This window comes from Podarcis pityusensis, assembly GCF_964106645.2.
Source record: "Podarcis pityusensis genome assembly, chromosome: 2".
Taxonomy (NCBI): domain Eukaryota; kingdom Metazoa; phylum Chordata; class Lepidosauria; order Squamata; family Lacertidae; genus Podarcis; species Podarcis pityusensis.
Window position 1 is genome coordinate 117436903 of NC_138029.1, and position 21590 is coordinate 117458492.

Consider the following 21590-nt stretch of genomic DNA (forward strand, 5'->3'; position numbering starts at 1 on the left):
GTTCTCAGTCCACATACTGCTTAAGCCTGCCTTGTAGAATTTTAAGCATAACCTTGCTAGCGTGTGAAATGAGCGCAATTGTGCGGTAGTTGGAACATTCTTTGGCACTGCCCTTCTTTGGGATTGGGATGTAGACTGACCTTCTCCAATCCTCTGGCCACTGCTGAGTTTTCCAAAGTTGCTGGCATATTGAGTGTAGCACCTTACAGCATCATCTTTTAAAATTTTGGTTTTCAGGGAAGAAGCAGCCCTGGAAAATAAGGCAGGAATTCACCTTGAATCTTGCTAACAAAATCCTTTCATAGCTTTTTGTGAGGGTTTTGTGGCTGCTAATCTTAAAGCCAGGATGAGCACTAAGAACTGGGCATCATTTCCTCTGTTATAAAAAATAAAATACTTGTTCTGCTTCTAAAGAAACCCTTTAGAATGCATTCTTATTCTTTTTTCATAAAAAAAAATTCAAACAGCTGTGCAAAGGTGCTCCTGTGCAATGCAATGTCAGAATAACAAAATAATGAAACATCTCACAAGAGCCTTGTTTTTTAAATATACAGCTAAAAAACCTTAAAGCTCCTACACTGGAGAGCCAGTGTGGTGTAGTGGTTAAGAGCGGTAGTCTCATAATCTGGGGAACCGGGTTTGAGTCTCCGCTCCTCCACATGCAGCTGCTGGGTGACCTTGGGCCAGTCACACTTCTTTGAAGTCTCTCAGCCCCACTCACCTCACAGAGTGTTTGTTGTGGGGGAGGAAGGGAAAGGAGAATGTTAGCCGCTTTGAGACTCCTTAAAGGGAGTGAAAGGCGGGATATCAAATCCAAACTCTTCTTCTTCTTCTTCTTCTACAACACTTACCAAATAGAACTCTAATAGCAGGGACTAGGAGGCAACCTGATATTCAAGGCTTCACCCCCCCCAAACTCTGAGCTTTTGGTTTCTCTTTAGACACTCATCTGTGGTCGCCTGGAGCATTTGAGGGGAAAGAGAGATAACATTCTGGCATACGAAGCAAACATAGAAAAAGAAAGTGATAACCTGTTTGTAAGTGTCATTGTTACTTGGAAGGGAACAAGTGTTATAAGTTTAATGTACATATAATGCTGTGCTTGAATGCATTGTAATAAAAATACTATAAAGGGAAGTTTCTCTTAGACTTAGGCAAGAGGTTCCACTCTGACAGAAGCCTCAGAGGAGGCTGGATCTTTCCTCATAACTAGTCACTGGAGGCATAAGCTGCAGAGCTCTCACGGAAGGAAGCTTAAACTTGAGAAGTCAGTGGGTGCTTGTTGGAGATGGCTAGGAGAAGCAGCAGCAGTTGCAAATAAGTCATGCAATGTTGAAGAAGCTTAGGATCTCCCTCTGGGACCAGAGAGAGGAAAGCTGACTAAATTACATAAAGGACTGAACATTGTTTGCAACGTGCTACTTTATCATGCTTATCTTATTGTTAGACTGTTTAAGACTGTTCTGCAGTAAGGCTTCAAAACTTATTTTTGTGATGGAGAGAATTCATTTCCACACAAGGTCCAGATCAGGAATTCCATGGAACAACTTTAACAGCAAGTACTTGAAGGGTACTTCAACAAGTACTTGAAGGGACGTGGGTGGTGCTGTGGGTTAAACCACAGAGCCTAGGGCTTGCCGATCAGAAGGTCAGCGGTTCGAATCCCCACAACGGGGTGAGCTCCCGTTGCTTGGCCCCTGCTCCTGCCAACCTAGCAGTTCAAAAGCACATCAGAGTGCAAGTAGATAAATAGGTACCGCTCCGGCGGGAAGGTAAACGGCGTTTCCGTGTGCTGCTCTGGTTCACCAGAAGTAGCTTAGTCATGCTGGCCACATGACCCGGAAGCTGTACGCCGGCTCCCTCAGCCAGTAAAGCGAGATGAGCGCCACAACCCCAGAGTTGTCTACAACTGGGTCTAATGGTCAGGGGTCCCTTTACCATTACCTTTACTTGAAGGACCAAACCAAGAATTACAACAATCTCTTCCTCAAAATGGTTCAGCCTCCACCACCTTTACTGCAGTCAACTGAAGGCAACCAACTATGCCCTGGGCCCCTCGATCTTTCTCACTGCCAATGAAAACTAATAAATGAAAAGGAAGAGAACCTACCCATGTCACACTGACACAAACACCTTGCATATGAACTTTGAAAATAATGAAAGTGTACTACCTCCCCCCCCCCCGCTTGCTCTCCCCACCTCTCAATTCCCCAACCTTACACTGTATACAACATTAAAGTCTGTCTGTCTGTGAATTTTTATGATATCCAAACAGAGTAGCTTATAGTTAGGAAGCCAACACCCTCCCTTCAGATGTGAAGGAAATAAGCAGCTATCCTATCTTTAAAAGACATCTGAAGGCAGCCCTGTTTAGGGAAGTTTTTGATATTTAATGCTGTACTGTTTTTAACACTTGATTGGGAGCCGCCCAGAGTGGCTGGGGAAACTCAGCCAGATGGGTGGGGTATAAATAATAAATTATTATTATTATTATTATTATATAGTGATCTGTTTCACTTCAGACAGATCACACTGACACACTACAGTTACAGTTGCTCCAAGATAATTCAGTGGGGCCTCTTCTCAGTTCATTCTCTTCTGGATCAGTGCCTTAATCCTTTGTAGATTCTGTATATCACAGAATAGCCATTGAGGTGTCCCCAGATGTTGTTGTCAAGTTCCCATCAGCTTCAGCCAGCAGGGCAGACAGTAAAGTATGATAGAAACTCTAATCTGGACCTCACCACCTGGACTCTGCTGCCCTATATCCTTCCCATTGAAAGAAATGTGAAAATAAATTTTGGACGCTATAGATTTATCCTGGTCTGGTGCATGCAATGTCTTTTATTTTGCAGCTGTGTGATTTGTGCTCGTATTGTGGTGGCCATTGGCTATAAACAATAAAATTTATATATATATATATTTAATGATATTTATTGAGAGTTTTAAAGTTACAAAGAAAAAAGAAAGAAAAGACAAGAGAAGGAACAAAAAGAGAGAAAGAAGTAGATAAACATAACAATTAAACAATACAGTTCAAGAAAAACCAAAGTCGAAAAAAAAATAACAAAACACACAATACATCTAGATCAAAGGACAAAAATACAAAAAACAAAAATAAACAAAAAATTAAAAAACAAGTCTAATATTTCCAAATCCTTAACTTTCATTAACTTAGTTCAACGACCTCCTCGCACCTCCCTTTTTTGTATTCTAGTTGTTAACTTCCCAGAGTGGCTGGGGCAACGTAATAAGATGTGCGGTGTATAAATAGGAAAATTATATTTATGGAATGGGATGTCCCTATTTTCATCAGAGAAATGTTGGAGGGTTTGGAAAGGTCGGTTGCTGGAGCTGAGTGATTCCATGATCCCAACCAGCAGAGCTGGGAACTGGACTGCCTCCTCCAGCTACCCATTCGGGCTGCAGGCATAGCTGTCAACCTTCCCTTTTTTTGCGGGAAATTCCCTTATTCCAGTGCCATTTCCCACTGCTATCCCGGAATGTTAGATATCCTGTAGACTGTCCCCGGGGCAGGTGAGGCTGCTGATCCCTTATTTTCATATCTGAAAATTGACAGCTAGTTTCCCCGGAGAGGAGCTGGATTCCGCTGCAGGGACGGAGCGAGGAGTCCGAGGTGCAAGAGGTAGGAGCAAGCGGGGGAGGAGGAGGAGGAGAGCACGTGCGCCTGGCAGGATCAGGCCCGGAGTCCAGCCAGAGGCTGCAGGGCGCCCCCCAACCGGGCAGGAAGGGGAAGGGGCGCAGCTGAGGGGCAGGGCATCTGCAGGAGGGCGCAGGGGCAAACATCTCTGGCTCAGGCTGGCACGGACCCTGCCGGAGACCCTGGGGAGCTGCTCCCTTCAGTCCTGAGCTCAAGGGGCAGAATGAGGGGTCCAAGGCAGCTGCTGCTCCGCGATGGACGATGCATATAGTCGTCCGATGATCAGCGGCGTACCTGGGGCTTTTGCCGCCCCTCTCCCTGACCCTCAGCAGGGAGCCCAGCCCATTTCGACGGTCCTCCCCACGGCGGAGAGGGAAGGGGAGGCGGGGGGGGAGGAAGAGCAGTGCAGTTTGCCTGCCCCAAATCAAGGTACACTGTGCCTACACATGGAGGCTCTGTTGTTCTGTCACAGCTAAAAAAACAGCTAATAAATCTATTCCCCAGAGAATGCATCTGATCTTTCCCCAAACTATCAAAGCTAGTGACCTCTTGTGTCTGCGTGTGAATAAGTGAGACAGGCTTAACCCTGTTTCATTAATTGTTTTATTTCCACCTTCCTCAGTAATACAGCTGAGTTTTCAGATGAAGGCTGAGGGTTGAAGTGGGTGCCAATTTTGAGAATGCAGAGGAAAGGAGGATTCTTAAGAAGTGTGGCATATGGAAATGAATTAATGATAATAAAAACATTGAAGACAGTATTGTTAAAGACTGAGGAAGGCGAAATTGAAATTAGCTATCCATGTTCAGATTATTACTCCTTTCATTTCAATACTGCTTCATATTTTTAAGAAAAAAATCTAATTAGTAATTAGAGAGAGATCTCATTGCAATTTGTGTTCATAGGATGTTGAGAATATTAACTCTGTAGATCCAGTTCTCTCCTCCTGATAGTCTCAGATTTGATTGTTCTTTCTGATAGAGCAGGGGGAACGAAACATTTATGGGCTTAAAGCTGCATTGATTCTGGAGGCCACATTCCAGTGAGCTTTGTGGCCAATGTATGCACATGCATGCGCACCCAGAAAAGAGATGCAGACCATAAAGTCACATGAACACACGCCAGAGGTGCTGCACACACTCACCAGACATGCCATCTAGCATACATACAAGTCTTGCAAACACAATCAGCATGTTTAGACCTTCCAACCCCAGTTCTGGGGGGAGGAAAAATAAGAGCACAAGAAGACCCTTCTGAATTAGCAATGAGATCTGTGGAAAAAAGACCCTTCTGATTGTTCTTTAGAAATCCTCTTTAAAGAGCAGCCAGAGGGATCATTTATTTCCAGAGCAGGGCTTTAACCCCATTTCAGCACTGTGCTGCTTTGTGGTGAAATTGGAGTTTAAAAGATCTCTCTAAGGGCCCTTTAGGGATCTTTCTCTCCAGAACAGAGAGAGATCTTCATCCTATGATCAGATCAGGAGATGGAAACGGCAGGGACTAGCAGGACACACCCTGAGGCTTGGCAAACCATATGCAGCCAGTGGAATGCCAGTTAGAATGTCTTCAGTCAAGAGAGTTTGTGACCATCAAATTTAAAATATTTTGGAGTGAGTTCTTTGATTTTGTTGGTCAATATGCCTTTTGTCAGTTTCTTAGGCTGTGCAGATACCATACATTTAAAGCATGTGGTTTCCCCCAGAGAACCACCGGACCTGTAGTTTATTGCTAAAGTTCTAAACACCCCTAACAAACTGTAGCTCACAGGATTTCTTGGGTGAAGCCATGTACTTTAAATGTTAGGTGGGTCTGTCGCAACCTTAATCATATACAAAGATCTGTTGCTGCCTTTCCAACATGCTAGAAGTTGCAGCCAGGATCAGCATTCCCTGTCCACTGAACATGCTCAGTCCTCTCACTGGGTTATAGAATCATAGAATCATAGAGTTGGAAGAGACCAGAAGGGCCATTGAGTCCAACCCCCTGCCAAGCAGGAAACACCATCAGAGCACTCCTGACATATGGTTGTCAAGCCTCTGCTTAAAGACCTCCAAAGAAGGAGACTCCACCACACTCCTTGGCAGCAAATTCCACTGTCAAACAGCTCTTACTGTCAGTGTTATGTAGTGTAGTTTCACCCTGGGCCAACAGGGGGATACTGTATATAGTTTTCACTCAGGTCTGTAGATAGTTTTCGCTCAGGTCCGCGTCTGTTATTTTAGGCGGGAACTCTGGGCTGTTGTGGTTACAATGTTGACAGCCGGCTGCCTATAAATACAGGCCGGCTGAGCTGTTCGCAGTCAGTTCTATTCCAGCTTACCATAATAAAGAGCTACTTGAAGAAATCGCTGTGCCGGCTGCTATGTCAACCCACGACCTAACACTGGCGACGAGGATGGGATGGATGGACATCAGAGCACAGCCAGATGCGGCCAGCCTCTGAACTGAGCTGAATCACTAAGCTGAATCACAGAGCGAAATCACTGAGCGAAATCACTGGGCAGAACCAATTCAGAGCTGACTGTTCTGGCTAGAGCACTGTGTTCCATCCATCGCCCTTCACGCCGGCATCGGGATCATGGCTTCACTTGTGCCTCTACCGCTTTTTGCGCCAGCCTCTGAATCATGGGACTCCTACCTCGCTCGGTTCGACTGCTACCTCCAAGCCAACGAGCTGACAGAAGTATCACAGGAGCGGAAGCGGGGCCTATTCCTCAGCCTCTGTGGGCCTGAGGTGTTTGAGACGGCCCGAGCGTTGGTTGCGCCTGAAGCAGTCCAGGCAACACCATGGGACACGATCCAAGAGAAGCTCCGCAACCACTACGCACCAAAGCCGTCCAAGATTGCTGCCCGCCATGTGTTCTACCACCGGAACCAGGCAGAGGGGGAGTCAATCAACAACTACACCACCGCCCTGCGACAGGCTGCCATGCACTGTGAGTTCCGAGACTTAGACGATGCCCTGATGGATCGAATCGTCTGCGGGGTCCGGGACATCCATCTGCAACGGCGCCTCCTAGCCAAGCCAGACCTCACGCTACAGAAAGCCACTGAGGAGGCTGTGGCCTCAGAAGCTGCTGAACGCTCCGCCCAGGAGATCCGCAAGTCCAGCAGCCCGCGTCTTGCTAGGGAGCCAGTTCCGGTGCATCATGAAGAGGCCAGCAGTGAGGAGGCATCCTCCAGTGAAGACGATGACGTGCACCAGACAAAGCGGGAGCGCAGGAAGTTCCAACAGAAGTCCAAGGGCCAACCGGAATGTGCTGGCTGCGGAGGCAACCATTCCCGTGCCAAGTGTCGATTCAGAGACGCCATCTGTAGGAAGTGTTCCAGAAGGGGCCACATCGCTAAGGTCTGCCGATCGGCTCCGTCTGACACCCCCCCTTCATCGACTCGCAAGTCCAAGTCTTCACTCCAGTCTGCCAAGGAAAGTTGTTTCGCTCTCACCAACTGCCGCTGCCCGTCTGGAACCACGATTGGCCAAACCGACTCGCCTACGCGACGCAAGCTGAACGTCACGGTGCTCATTGAAGGAGCTCCATGTGACATGGAGATCGACACCGGGTCTGCCCTGTCCATCGTGTCATGGAGCACCATCAAAAGACTGGTACCCAGAGTGTCCAAAAGGCAACTCGACTCTCACCGCGTACACCTGAGAGACTACCAGGGAAACGACATTCCCGTGGTAGGCGTTGGCCGGTTCCGGATCGCCTTCAAGGATTTTTCGGGCCTGCTCCGGTTGGTGGTGGTCGAAGGTCAGCGGCCAAGCCTCCTAGGGCTAGACTGGTTTGATGCCCTCGGCCTGGAAGTCACCGGCATCAACTGCATCTCTAACGCAGAGACTGAGGGTCTGGTCAAAGACTTTGCCGAGGTTTTTGACGGCACCTTGGGCCAATATACAGGTACGCCCATCTCCTTTAGCCTTGATCCACAAGTCGCCCCCATCAAGCTAAAGCCACGCCGGGTTCCCTTTGCTCTCAAGGCTAAGGTGGACGAACAACTGGACAAACTGATCGCCCAAAGAGTTTTGGAGCCGGTTGACCACGCAAAGTGGGAAACCCCCATCGTCACGCCTGTCAAGCCAGATGGGTCGGTGAGAATCTGCGCTGACTACAAGTGCACGATCAACAAGGCACTTCAGCAGCACGCTTACCCGGTTCCTGTTGTCCAACACCTGCTGCATTCCCTGGGTGAGGGTAAGGTCTTCGCTAAGCTGGACCTTGCCCAAGCCTATCAACAACTGCCAGTCGATGATGCCACTGCTGAAGCCCAGACGATCGTCACCCACCGGGGGGCTTTCCGTTGCCGCCGGTTGCAGTTCGGGGTGAGTGTGGCTCCTGGCATCTTCCAAAGCCTTATGGAGCGTCTCCTGCAAGGGCTTCCGGGCGTGGTACCATATTTTGATGACGTCTTGGTGTCTGCAGACTCACACCAGCAGCTGTTCGAGCGCCTCCGTGCCGTGCTGACCAGGTTCCAGGAGGCCGGGCTCAAGGTAAAGAGGGACAAGTGCCAGATCGCCGTTCCACAGGTAGAGTTCCTGGGCTATCTTATCGATGCCTCCGGTCTTCATCCAACCACATCCAAGATCCGCGCTATCCAGCAGGCCCCCACCCCAAAGAACAAAACGGAGTTGCAGGCATTCCTGGGGCTGCTGAACTTTTATAACATGTTCCTGCCCCACAAAGCCACAGTGGCTGAGCCTCTTCACCGACTCCTTAGCACTAAGACGCCTTGGGCCTGGGGTCATCGGGAGACGGCGGCCTTCAACGCGGTCAAGGCTCTCCTTTCTTCAGACAGTGTGCTGGTACAGTACAGTGAATCCAGGCCGCTGGTCCTTGCCTGCGACGCCTCACCTTTTGGCATCGGTGCTGTCCTTAGTCACCGTTTTCCAGATGGAAGAGAAGCACCGCTCGCCTACTTTTCCAGGACACTATCTCCGACGGAACGGAATTACAGCCAGCTCGACAAGGAGGCATTAGCACTTGTGGCTGGAGTGAAGAGGTTCCATGAATACCTCTATGGCAGGACTTTTGACCTCATCACTGACCACAAGCCACTCCTGGGCCTCCTCGCCGGTGATCGTCCAACTCCACCGGTCCTCTCACCACGCATGCTGCGATGGACTGTTTTCCTGGCTGCCTACCACTACCGGCTCATCCATCGCCCGGGGAAATCGATGGGCCATGCCGACGCCCTCAGCCGTTGCCCTCTTCCAGCATTTGTGGAAGACCCGGCTCCAGCTTCATCGCTCCTTCTGATTGAGGATCTTCCGGCAGCGCCTGTATCGGCTGCCACTGTGGCCTCCGCATCTGCCCAGGATCGCACCATCAGCCGGGTGCTCAACTGGGTGTGGAGGGGGTGGCCACAAGGGCCTGTTGCATCGGAGTTCCAGCCCTTCGCAACCAGACAACATGAACTCTCAGCTCATCGCGGCTGCCTGCTGTGGGGAGACCGCGTCGTGATTCCCCAGGGACTCCGTCAGCGCGTCCTGGAGGCTCTGCACGTTGGCCACCCGGGAATTGTCAAAATGAAGGCGTTGGCTCGGTGTTACGTCTGGTGGCCTAATATGGACGATGCCATCACTGCCTGGGTGTCCGCCTGTCAAGCGTGCCAGGAGTCGAGGCCTGCACCACCGGCAGCTAAGGGACACACCTGGGAGACGCCAAAGACACCCTGGTCGAGGGTGCACATCGATCTGGCTGGCCCCTTTCACGGCCGGACCTTTATGGTAGTGGTGGACGCCTATTCCAAATGGCTGGAGGTCGCCCTGATGCCCTCCACCACTACCGAAGCTGTCATCCGGGTGCTGCGAGGCCTGTTTGCAACGCATGGGTGTCCTGATGTCCTTGTCTCTGACAACGGACCGCAGTTCACGTCAGGCACGTTTGAGCGGTATCTTTTGGGACTGGGCATCCGCCATGCCCTAACGGCACCCTTTCATCCATCCAGCAACGGGCAAGCGGAAAGAATGGTGCGCTCGACAAAAGAGGCACTGGCGCGCCTGGACCAGGGAGACTGGCATGAGCGGGTCGCCGAATACTTGTTCGTGCAACACATCACCCCTCATGCGGCCACAGGGAGGAGTCCTGCTGAACTGCTTATGGGCCGCCGCCTCAGGTCACCGCTCGACCGGCTACACCCAGACTTTGCCGTGGCTGAACCCCCAGGCTGTGCCAACGCACCACGGTCATTTGTCCCAGGAAACCAGGTCTTTGCCCGGAACTATGTGGGGGACATCCCTTGGGTGCCAGCCACAGTAGTGGGAGTCACTGGACCTCGCTCGTACCAGGTGGCACTCGAAGACGGACGCTTGTGGCGACGGCACATAGACCAGCTTAGGCGCAGGGTTGGGGACTTGGACACTACCGAGGTGCCCCCAACTGCGCTTGCGGCTCCAGAAGAGACACGTACAGATGGCGAGGCCCCACCTACACCTCCCTCGCAAGCTGCCAGCGTGGAGCCGAACCAAGCCGTTTCAGAACAGACTCAGACCACTCCACTTGCGGAGGCTCCACCCACAGCAGCGGATCCAGGGGAGTTGGTTCCAACGCCACCTAGGGTCGCACCACAGCCTCAGCGAGAACTGTGTGGCCCTCCGGACTTGGCTACCAGTCCCCGGCGGTCTGGCAGAGTTTCCAAGCGCCCAACTTATTTAAAGGACTATGTTGTTGGACAGGTATCACTGTTGGTCTAAGTATGGGAAATGTAACCGATATGCTTTTGTGCTTAATTGAACCATTACGCGTAGTGCTGTATATAAGGAAACCATTACGATTGTAACTAACGCCTTATCTCGGTGGGGAGGGGTGTTATGTAGTGTAGTTTCACCCTGGGCCAACAGGGGGATACTGTATATAGTTTTCACTCAGGTCTGTAGATAGTTTTCACTCAGGTCCGCGTCTGTTATTTTAGGCGGGAACTCTGGGCTGTTGTGGTTACAATGTTGACAGCCGGCTGCCTATAAATACAGGCCGGCTGAGCTGTTCGCAGTCAGTTCTATTCCAGCTTACCATAATAAAGAGCTACTTGAAGAAATCGCTGTGCCGGCTGCTATGTCAACCCACGACCTAACAGTCAGGAAGTTCTTCCTAATGTTTAGGTGGACTCTTCTTTCTTGTAGTTTGCATCCATAGCTCCGTGTCCGCTTCTCTGGAGCAGCAGAAAACAACCTTTCTCCCTCCTCCATGTGACATCCTGTTATATATTTGAACATGGCTATCATATCACCCCTTAACCTCCTCTTCTCCAGGCTAAACATGCCCAGCTCCCTTAGCCGTTCCTCATAAGGCATCATTTCCAGGCCTCTGACCATTTTGGTTGTCCTCCTCTGGACACGTTCCAGTTTGTCAGTGTCCTTCTTGAACTGTGGTGCCCAGAACTGGACACAGTACTCCAGGTGAGGTCTGACCAGAGCAGAATACAGTGGCACTATTACTTCCCTTGATCTAGATGCTATACTCCTATTGATGCAGCCCAGAATTGCATTGGCTTTTTTAGCTGCCGCGTCACACTGTTGGCTCATGTCAAGTTTGTGGTCAACCAAGACTCCTAGATCCTTTTCACATGTACTGCTCTCAAGCCAGGTGTCACCCATCTTGTATTTGTGCCTCTCATTTTTTTTGCCCAAGTGCAATACTTTACATTTCTCCCTGTTAAAATTCATCTTGTTTGTTTTGGCCCAGTTCTCTAATCTGTCAAGGTCGTTTTGAAGTGTGATCCTGTCCTCTGGGGTGTTAGCCACCCCTCCCAGTTTGGTGTCATCTGCAAATTTGATCAGGATGCCCTTGAGTCCATCATCCAAGTCGTTGATAAAGATGTTGAATAAGCCCGGGCCCAAGACAGAACCCTGTGGCACCCCACTAGTCACTCTTCTCCAGGATGAAGAGGAACCATTGATGAGCACCCTTTGGGTTCGGTCAGTCAGCCAGTTACAAATCCACTGAGTGGTAGCATAGTCAAGACCGCATTTTACCAGCTTCTTTACAATAATATCATGGGGCACCTTGTCAAATGCCTTGCTGAAATCAAGGTAGGCTACATCCACTGCGTTCCCTTCATCTACCAGGCTTGTAATTCTGTCAAAAAACGAGATCAGGTTTGTCTGACATGATTTATTTTTCAGAAATCCATGCTGACTATTGGTGATCACAGCATTCCTTTCTAGGTGCTCACAGACTGTTTGCTTAATGATCTGCTCCAGAATCTTCCCTGGTATTGATGTCAGACTGACTGGGCGGTAATTATTTGGGTCCTCTCTTTTCCCCTTTTTGAAAATAGGGACAACATTTGCCCTCCTCCAGTCTGCCGGGACTTCGCCTGTTCTCCAGGAATTCTCAAAGATGACTGCCAGTGGTTCTGAGATCACATCTGCCAGTTCTTTTAATACTCTTGGATGCAGTTCATCTGGCCCTGGAGACTTGAATACATCTAAACTAGCCAAGTATTCTTGTACTATCTCCTTGGTTATTCTGGGCTGTGTTTCCTCTGCTGAATCATTTGCTCCAAATTCTTCAGGTCGGGCATTGTTTTCTTTATCGGAGAAGACTGAGGCAAAGAAGGCATTGAGGAGTTCAGCCCTTTCTGTGTCCCCTGTTTGCATTTCACCATCTTCTCCTCTGAGTGACCCCACTGTTTCTTTGTTCTTCCTTTTGTTACGAACATACCCATAAAAGCCTTTTTTGTTGCTTTTAACCTCTCTAGCAAGCCTGAGTTCATTCTGTGCTTTAGCTTTTCTGACTTTGTGTCTACACGTGCTGGCCATTTGTTTGAATTCCTCTTTGGTGGTTTCCGCCCTTTTCCATTTTTTGTACACATCCTTTTTTAATCTTAACTCAGTTAAAAGTTCTTTAGATAGCCACCCTGGCTTCTTTAGGCACCTTCCATGTTTCCGTCTCATTGGTATTGCCTGAAGTTGTGCTTTTACTATCTCCCTCTTAACAAACTCCCAGCCATCATGAACTCCCTTTCCTTTTAGTATTACTGTCCATGGGATCTCACCCAGCACTTCCCTAAGTTTTATGAAGTCGGCTTTCTTAAAGTCAAGAAATTGAGTCCTAGTATGCTTGGCTGCTCCTTTCCGCTGTATAGTAAACTTCAGAAGAGCATGATCACTCGCGCCTAATGATCCTTCCACTTCTACCCCACTAACCAGGTCATCAACATTGGTTAGGACCAGATCTAAAATGGCTGTTCCTCTTGTTGCTTCTCCCACTTTCTGTTTTGTTTTTTTTTAAATAATATTTATTAGAGTTTCAAAAAAGTTACAAAAAAGAGAAAAAGAAAAGAAAAATTTTAAAAAATAAAAAAATAAAAAAGAGAGCAGAAAATACAAAATACAAGAAAGTATAAACAATTAAGAACATTTCCATCTTTCCATGTCTTATCTTTCATTTACTTGTTTCCCTGACCTCCTCACACCTCCCTTTTTTGTATTCTAGTTCAATTAAGTATTTCAGCAAATCATTTCCGCTTGGTTTTTATCCTAATAATTTATCTTAGTGTACTATAATTTTACATTCTCGTTTCACCACTTAAAAAATCAATTTTTACCTAATCTTTTATATCATTTCTGCTAAAACCACATTGCTTCATTCCAACATCCTTCTAGCATTCCTGGATCTTGCAATGTTTCTGTAAATAAATTTTAAATTTTTTCCAATCTTCTTCCACCAACTCTTCACCTTGGTCTCGGATTCTGCCAGTCATCTCCGCCAGTTCCATATAGTCCATTACTTTCATCTGCCATTCTTCCCGAGTGGGTAAATCTTGTGTCTTCCAGTATTTTGCGATAAGTATTCTTGCTGCTGTTGTTGCATACATAAAAAAAGTTCTGTCCTTCTTTGCCACCAATTGGCCGACCATGCCCAGGAGAAAGGCCTCTGGTTTCTTCTGGAAGGTATATTTAAGTACCTTTTTCATTTCATTATAGATCATTTCCCAGAAGGTCTTAATCCTTGGGCACGTCCACCAAAGGTGAAAGAATGTATCTTCAGTCTCTTTACATTTCCAACATTTATTATCGGACAAATGATAGATTTTTGCAAGCTTGACTGGTGTTATGTACCACCTGTATATCATTTTCATTATATTCTCTCTTAAGGCATTACATGCCGTAAACTTAGTACCTGTGGTCCATAACTGTTCCCAGTCAGCCATCATGATGTTATGTCCAACATCTTGAGCCCATTTAATCATAGCTGATTTCACCGTTTCATCCTGAGTATTCCATTTCAACAGCAAGTTATACATTCTCGACAAATTCTTAGTTTTAGGATCTAACAATTCTGTTTCCAATTTTGATTTCTCCACCTGAAACCCAATTTTCTTATCCAAATTATAAACCTCCATTATTTGATAATAATGAAGCCAATCCCGTACTTTGTTTTTTAGTTTTTCAAAGCTCTGCAGCTTTAATCTGTCTCCTTCTTGTTCCAATATCTCCCAATATTTCGGCCAATTGGCCTCCACATTAAGCTTTTTCAGAGCCTTAGCTTCCAATGGTGACAACCACCTAGGAGTTTTGTTTTCAAGCAGATCCTTGTATCTTATCCAAACATTAAACAAAGCTTTCCTGACAATATGGTTTTTAAATGCTTTATGTGCTTTGACCTTATCATACCACAGATATGCATGCCACCCAAATACATTATTAAAACCTTCTAAATCCAAAATGTCTGTGTTCTCAAGAAGCAGCCATTCTTTCAGCCAGCAAAATGCGGCTGATTCATAGTAAAGTTTGAGGTCTGGCAGGGCAAATCCACCTCTTTCTTTTGCATCAGTTAATATTTTAAATTTTATTCTGGGCTTCTTGCCCTGCCAGACACATCTAGAAATATCTCTCTGCCACTTCTTGAAACAGTCCATTTTATCCAAAATTTGCAATGATTGAAACAAGAACAACATTCTTGGCAATACATTCATTTTTATCACTGTGATTCGGCCTAGCAATGAAAGCTTCAAATTTGACCATATTTCTAAGTCTTTTTTACTTCCGTCCAACATTTTTCATAATTATCTTTAAATAGGTTCACATTCTTAGCAGTCATATTAACCCCAAGGTATTTCACTTTCTTAACCAATGTTAATCCTGTCTCTTTCTGAAACCTCTCTCTCTCAATCAGTGTTAGATTTTTCTCTAAAACCTTAGTTTTCAGCTTATTCAACTTGAAACCTGCTACCTGACCAAATTCTTGAATCAATTCCAATACTCTTTTAGTGCTAGATTCTGGCTCCTGTAATGTCAATACCAAATCATCCGCAAATGCTTTCAATTTGTACTGTTTAGCTCCGACTTGTATACCTTTAACCAATTGGTCCTTTCTAATCATATTTAGCAAAACCTCCAGGACCGATATAAAAAGCAATGGAGAGATTGGGCACCCCTGTCGTGTTCCTTTCTCAATCTTAAACTCTTCTGTAACTACGTTATTCACAATCAATTTGGCTTTTTGTTATGAATAAATTGCACCTATACCGTTTTCAAAACCTTGGCCTACCCCCATTCCCTGTAAATTTTTCTTCATAAAACTCCAAGAAATATTGTCAAAGGCTTTCTCCGCGACCACAAATATCAAAACTGCTTTTGTGTTAATCTTCACTTGTAATTTTTCTAAAATGTTAATTATATTCCTCGTATTGTCAGACAAGTGTCTCCCCGGGAGAAAGCCCACTTGATCTTTATGGATTTCTTCTACCAGTATCTTTCTTAACCTTTTAGCCATAATATCAGCAAAAATTTTGTAATCCACGTTGAGCAATGATATAGGGCGGTAGTTCTTAAGCTGTGTCTTTTCAGACTCTGTTTTTGGTATAAGTGTGATATATGCTTCCTTCCACGACTCTGGTGCTTTTTCCCCTTCCAGTATTTCATTACAAACATCTTTTAAGGGCCGTACTAACCATTCTTTCAAGGATCTGTAATATCTTGCGGTCAAACCGTCCGGTCCTGGGGATTTGCCCAATTGCATGTTCTGAATGGCTCCTTCAACCTCCTGGTCTGTTATTTTATAATTCAGCATTAGCTTATTTTCTTGAGAGATTTTTTGTAATCCATTTGTTTTCAAAAATCGGTCAATGTCCATTTCTTTCGGGTCTCCTGCGTATATAGATGTTTAAAATACCTCTGAAAGCACTCCACTGGATTCTGTATAATCTTTCCATCCACTTCCAAATTGGTGATAATATTAAGCTTCTCCCACTTTCTGGACAATGAAGTTGTCTGCAAGGCCAGTGAGGAATCTGTTTGACCTTATGCTCTTGGCTGAGTTTGACATCCAACAAATATCCGGGTAATTGAAGTCCCCCATTACTACCATCTCCCTCCTTTTACGTGCTTGGCCATCTGTTCCAGGAAGGCATCATCTATGTCCTCCGTTTGGCTTGGGGATCTATAGTAAACTCCCACAATGAGGTCACTGTTATTCTCCTCTCCCTTAATTTTGACCCAAATGCTTTCACTTTGGCTTTGAGGTTCTAAATCTTGGATCTCTTCACAGGTATACACATCCCTGACATATAACGCCACTCCTCCTCCTTTCTTGTCTGGTCTGTTTCTCTGAAATATATTGTATCCCTCCATTATTACATTCCAATCGTGGGACTTATCCCACCAGGCTTGCTAGACCAAACTTTCTTATACATGGGAGTTTTGTGATCATATCTCCTTCTTTTCTTACTTTACCTAAACAGCTGCAGGGGACTCTGAATTTCATCAGAGCAGAAGCTACGTCAGAAGAGGGGTCCTTCCACCAACCCCCATTTTCCTCCTCTAAATTGCCTCCATTTCCAAAATGCTCTTTTCTCCCCACTGAGATAAAAATCTTGGCACGTCTTGCAGCCTCAGTGATCCCATGTGCAGTGCAAATAGAATAACACTGGCCTACCTTGCAAGATTGTTCCAAGATTTATTAAGATAATGTCCATGTTCAGATGAATGAATCACAGCCTGAAAAGCTGGGTTACAAATAGGAACAGTTTTTAGTACATTGCTGTACTAGTGTACATTTGGTACATTACGATAAAACCTAAGTTGACCCAAGTTCAAAACAAAAAACTCTAGCCGCCGCCACCACAGTCTCCTGGCCCCCACAACCAGAATGCATCACTCCAGGAAGGACCCCCACCCAACCTTTAGTGAGGGAGGGGAAAAGAGAAGGACTCTGCATGGGTAGTTGCACAAATTTACCAGCTGTGGTCCTGCACTGGCAGCAAGGCTAACAAACAGGGGAGCTGGGAATGTGCTGGTCCCGTATCTCCCTGCATCTGCCTCCTGACCTAATTGTCCCAGCTTACCTCATGATTTGGCCAGCCCTGAGGGTGAACTGTGATGAAACCAGACAGTCTCTTATGAGCCATAACTAGCAAACTTTCCATTTTGCCCAAACCAGGAAACTACAGCTGCCAGCTTTGGAACAAGCTGGGAGATTAATCTAACTTCAAAATGTGCTTGGTCAAAACAGGAAACTCTGGTTGATCAGTGGCTTCGTGGTTTGACTGATCCCACTGATAGCAGTAAAAATAGGAAGCCCTGTTGCATTTGAAGGGGTTGTTGGGACAGAGTCTCTGATCAGCATGCCTAGCAGGACAGCCTTAAAAAGGTAAAGGGACCCCTGACCATTAGGTCCAGTCGTGACCGACTCTGGGGTTGTGGCACTCATCTCGCTTTATTGGCTTAGGGAGCCGGCGTACAGCTTCCAGGTCATGTGGCCAGCATGACTAAGCCACTTCTTGCGAAGGAGAGCAGCGCACGGAAACGCCGTTTACCTTCCCGTCGGAGTGGTACCTATTTATCTACCTGCACTTTGACGTGCTTTCGAACTGCTAGGTTGGCAGGAGCAGGGACCGAGCAACGGGAGCTGACCCCGTCGTGGGGAATCGAACCGCCGACCTTCTTATCAGCAAGTCCTAGGCTCTATGGTTTAACCCACAGCGCCACCGGCGTCCCAGGACAGGAAGCAATTATTATTATTATTATTACTTGCATCCTGCCTATCTGACTGGGTTGCCTCTGCCCATCTGGGTAGCTTCCAACAAAATAAAAACCATCAAAAATTTCCTTGTAAAAGGCTGCCTTTGGAAGTCTTCCATTTTGTAGAAATGGCCTTCAGTTTTAAAGAATTGCCCTCTTTAAGGGATCACATGGTGTAAACAACTCTTGAGATCTACTCACAGGAAGGGAGGTGGGACAGGCAGGTGAAAGGAATTGCCAAAGGTGTTTGAAAATGCGTGGGGGCTCTTGGGAAGGGGGTGCCCAATTGGCGCTTCTCCGGGGCAGTAGAATGTCTTGGGCAGGAGAATTCCTGAAGGGGCTCTGAGACTCCCTTGGCTTCTTCTTCCCTCCCTCCCAGGAACCTGCAACTTGCTCTGGATTCTGCGCTCCTCAGGAAGCTGAAGCTGCAAACCTAGCTGAGACTGAACCTGCAACCCTGGCCAGGATGGAAGGAGGAAGATGGACGGTTGACCTGGTCAGGCTGTCTCCCGCATCCCTCCCCACAACCTCTGAGCATTCCCTCCCAGGACCCTTGAAGAAATCTGGTGAGTTCCAAGGGAGAGGAGATGGGGACAGGGATAGATGGATGGTGGAGGGAGAAAGAGGAAAAGATGGAGAGGAGACAAATGGAAGGAAGTTCCTGACAGGAAGAAGGAAGGGGTGAGGCCTTCTCTGAAGCAGCTCTTTGTTTCTTGAATCCTTTTCCTAAAGTAGTGGGGGCAGATTTTCTTCCTCCAGGCTTTGAAATCTTAGATGTTATTTCCACGGCAGGAATAATTGATGATAATGATGTTGCACACCAATCCTGAACAATGGGTGAAGGGGAATGGAAATGCTTCCCATAATTATTTATAATTAATGTATTTAAATTGTTTCTATTACCCTTATTTTTTATAGACAGAGTCAGAATGATACATTCCACCAGCATCAAAAGAGAATAAATGTATGCACCTCCCCAGTTTGGTGGGCTTAAGGGACAAAGGACCAGTGATCATGATACACAATTCCTGTGGCTGGAGGCTCTACACTTAGGATTGGGTATATTAAGTCCAAGAGTGTCTGGTATTATAAGCAAATTGTGTAAATCTTACAGACTGGGGTTGTGTGTGAGAGGGAGGGAGGGAGAGAGTGGGATTATAATTTATAGCGCCCCTGTGTAATGGCTTGGTTCTCCCGCAGAGATGCGAGACAACTCCAGTAGTAATTATCTCAGGTTTATTCCTCAAACTCACAAATCACTGTGGAGCTCAGTCTTCAGCCTGTTCATCCCAGCTTGCAGTTGCCGAGTCCTCCAGCAAAGAAGCCCCCACTTTCGCTTTCTTTTCCCCTCTTCTCGCAGATTCTCTCGAGCCTACGATTTTTTGGACAGGCTATTTCTGGGGTCCCTGTGTCAGAGCTCAAACTGGAGCTAACAGTCTGTGCCCCCACCCCCCAGCACCCCCTCTTCCTGCTCTTTGTTCTTTGCTCCTGCTGCAGCTTGGCTGCTCCTCCCCGCTTCACCTTCCAACTGAATCACATCTCTTGCGTTCTCAGCGGAGGCACGAGAGGCTTGAGATTCACAGAGCTGACACCCTGTAATTTTGTCTGTTCCTAAGCTTCCATGGAGATACTGTGGTACAAGCTTGGTGCAAATTTCAAAATAAGTACACAAAGCCAACAAAGAGACTCAGAAGTTTATAGTGGCACCAGCTTTCCTGGTCAAGAGTCCACATTGTCAGACTGCAGCCCACAAAAGCTTAGGCCATAATACATTTATCAGCTTTTAAGGGCTGCAAAGATGAATAAAAAGAAGCGTAGTTCATCTATGGAATCCATCCTACAGGAGACAGTGAAAGACAGCAACTTGGATAGCTTGAAAAAAAGATAAGACTGATGTCTCTGCTCTGCCCTCGTGGTCCTAGGCAATAATACTTCTTGATACTAGTTTCTGGAAAGCACAGGAAGGCAGAGAAGATTCTTGTGCTCCAATCCTGCTTGCCGGTTTCCCACAGGCATCTGGTTGGCCTCTGTGAGAAGAGGATGCTGGACTAGGTGGGCCTTTGCCTGATCCAGCAGGCTCTTCTTAGGTTCCAATATATTGCAATATTTTTACAGTTACATGTAGCACTTAAGTTTTATTTATTTCACAAGGGAAATACTGTTACTTGAGCCTGAGATCATTTCTTCACTTCAGAAAGAAAAAATAGATGTGTCTAATAAGACAATTCCACCATAGATCTGTATTATAAAACGATGGTGCTTTATTAAGTGTGAATGGACTGATCATGTGTTGCTCTTGCCATTATCTCATCTGCTTTGCAAAAAATTTGGAACCTAGAGAGGATAGTGGAGAATGAAGGTGTTACAATGAGAGAAGGTGCAGATTGGAATTGACATGTGTTCAGTTCCCTTTTTGTCTTTCTTGAAAGTCTAACAGGATTCTCTTTCCTCCCAGACTCCCAAACAGGTGAGGAAGATGAAAGGCAGAATTCTGTGGAGCCACATGTGAATTTATGGGGGAAAACAAAGAAATTGAGGAGTCAACAACAAACTCACAAAGGAGATAAATGATTTGAATGTTTTGAATGTGGAAAGAGCTTCAGTGAAAGTGGAAAACTTAGAAGACACCAACGAACTCACACAGGGGAAAAACCATTTAAATGTACTGTATGTGGAAAGAGCTTCAGTGATAGTAGATCACTTAGAATACACCAACGAACTAACACAGGGGAAAAACCATATAAATGTATTGAATGTGGAAAGAGCTACAGTCCAAATGGATACCTTAGAATACATCAACGAACTCACACAGGGGAGAAACCATTTAAATGTATTGAATGTGGAAAGAGTTTCAGCAAAAGTGGAGCACTTAGAAGTCACCAACGATTTCATACAGGGGAGAAACCATTTAAATGTATTGAATGTGGAAGGAGTTTCAGTGAAAGTGGATCACTTAGAATATACCAACGAACTCACATGGGGGAGAAACCATTTCAATGTATGGAATGTGGAAAGAGCTACAGTCAAAATGAAGCTCTTAGAAGACACCAACTGTCAGGGCTGCCTCAGGTCTCAGCTCACAAAAGACCAACGCCAATCTCTTCTTATATACAAAAGTGTTTATTGGAGTTCATTGTTTGCTTCACATCCGAGGCGCGCAGCCCCACGTCTGTTACGCTTAGACCGTTGAAGTCCCCTCTGAGTCAGTCCCTCCCCTGCACCAGTTTAAGAGGCTTGCTCTGCTCCACCTCTTTCTCTCTTTCCTTTTCCGCAGGGTCTTCCTGCCCCCTGGGGTTTCGCCCCTCCTGGATTCCCCTGACGCGGAATCCCCAGCTTGCTCTTCCCCCCTCCTGCGGGCTTTGGGACCTGGCCCCTCCTCCGGGCTCACTGTACTTCCGCGCGCCTTCACATTTGAACTTGGCGCGTGCGCCCAACCTCTAACCTTCCTTTTGACAGCTACACTACTCCCTTCACTACTCCCCTCCCCTTCCGGGAGGGTGGCTTGCTCCGACCTCCCTCCCTTCTCTGCTGCCGGAGCTGCTTCCCCTGATACACTGGAACCTCCACCCCCTTCGCTGCACTCTGGCGGGGAGGCTGGTCCTGACGCCCAGCTGCCACTTTGGGATCCCCCGCTGGCCCCCTGCTCCTGACACGTTCCCCCTGGGGCTCCCCTGGCCTTGACCACCGGTGCCCCCTTCTGGGAATCCTCTGATTCGCTGGAAAGACTCATGGAATCTCTTGAGTCATTGTCATCCTCTTCCTCGCTGCCCTGGGATTCATCCCCATCGCTCTCCATCTCCTGCCTATCCTGTGCCTCTGTCCCTGAACCCCTGACACCAACGAACTCACACGGGGGCGAAACCATTTGAATGTGTGGATTGTGGAAAGAGCTTCAGTCAAAGTGGGGCACTTAGAAGACATCAACGAACTCACACAGGGGAGAAACCATTTAAATGTATTGAATGTGG

At 46.9% G+C, this 21590-nt stretch overlaps 1 protein-coding gene across 3 annotated transcripts in view; it reads left to right on the forward strand.

The window, feature by feature from the left end:
* LOC308469342 (uncharacterized protein) overlaps positions 1 to 21590 on the forward strand; it is an 86185-nt gene that overhangs the window by 48255 nt on the left and 16340 nt on the right. The window contains exon 1 of one of the 3 annotated variants that reach the window (XM_080991646.1): positions 3586 to 3646. The exons of 1 other annotated variant lie outside the window; for it this stretch is intronic. The gene's annotated coding sequence lies outside the window, so the exon portion shown is untranslated. Of the gene's footprint in view, positions 1 to 3585; positions 3647 to 21590 lie in introns of those variants that run through there. One more of the 3 variants, XM_080991648.1, reaches the window with a different exon arrangement.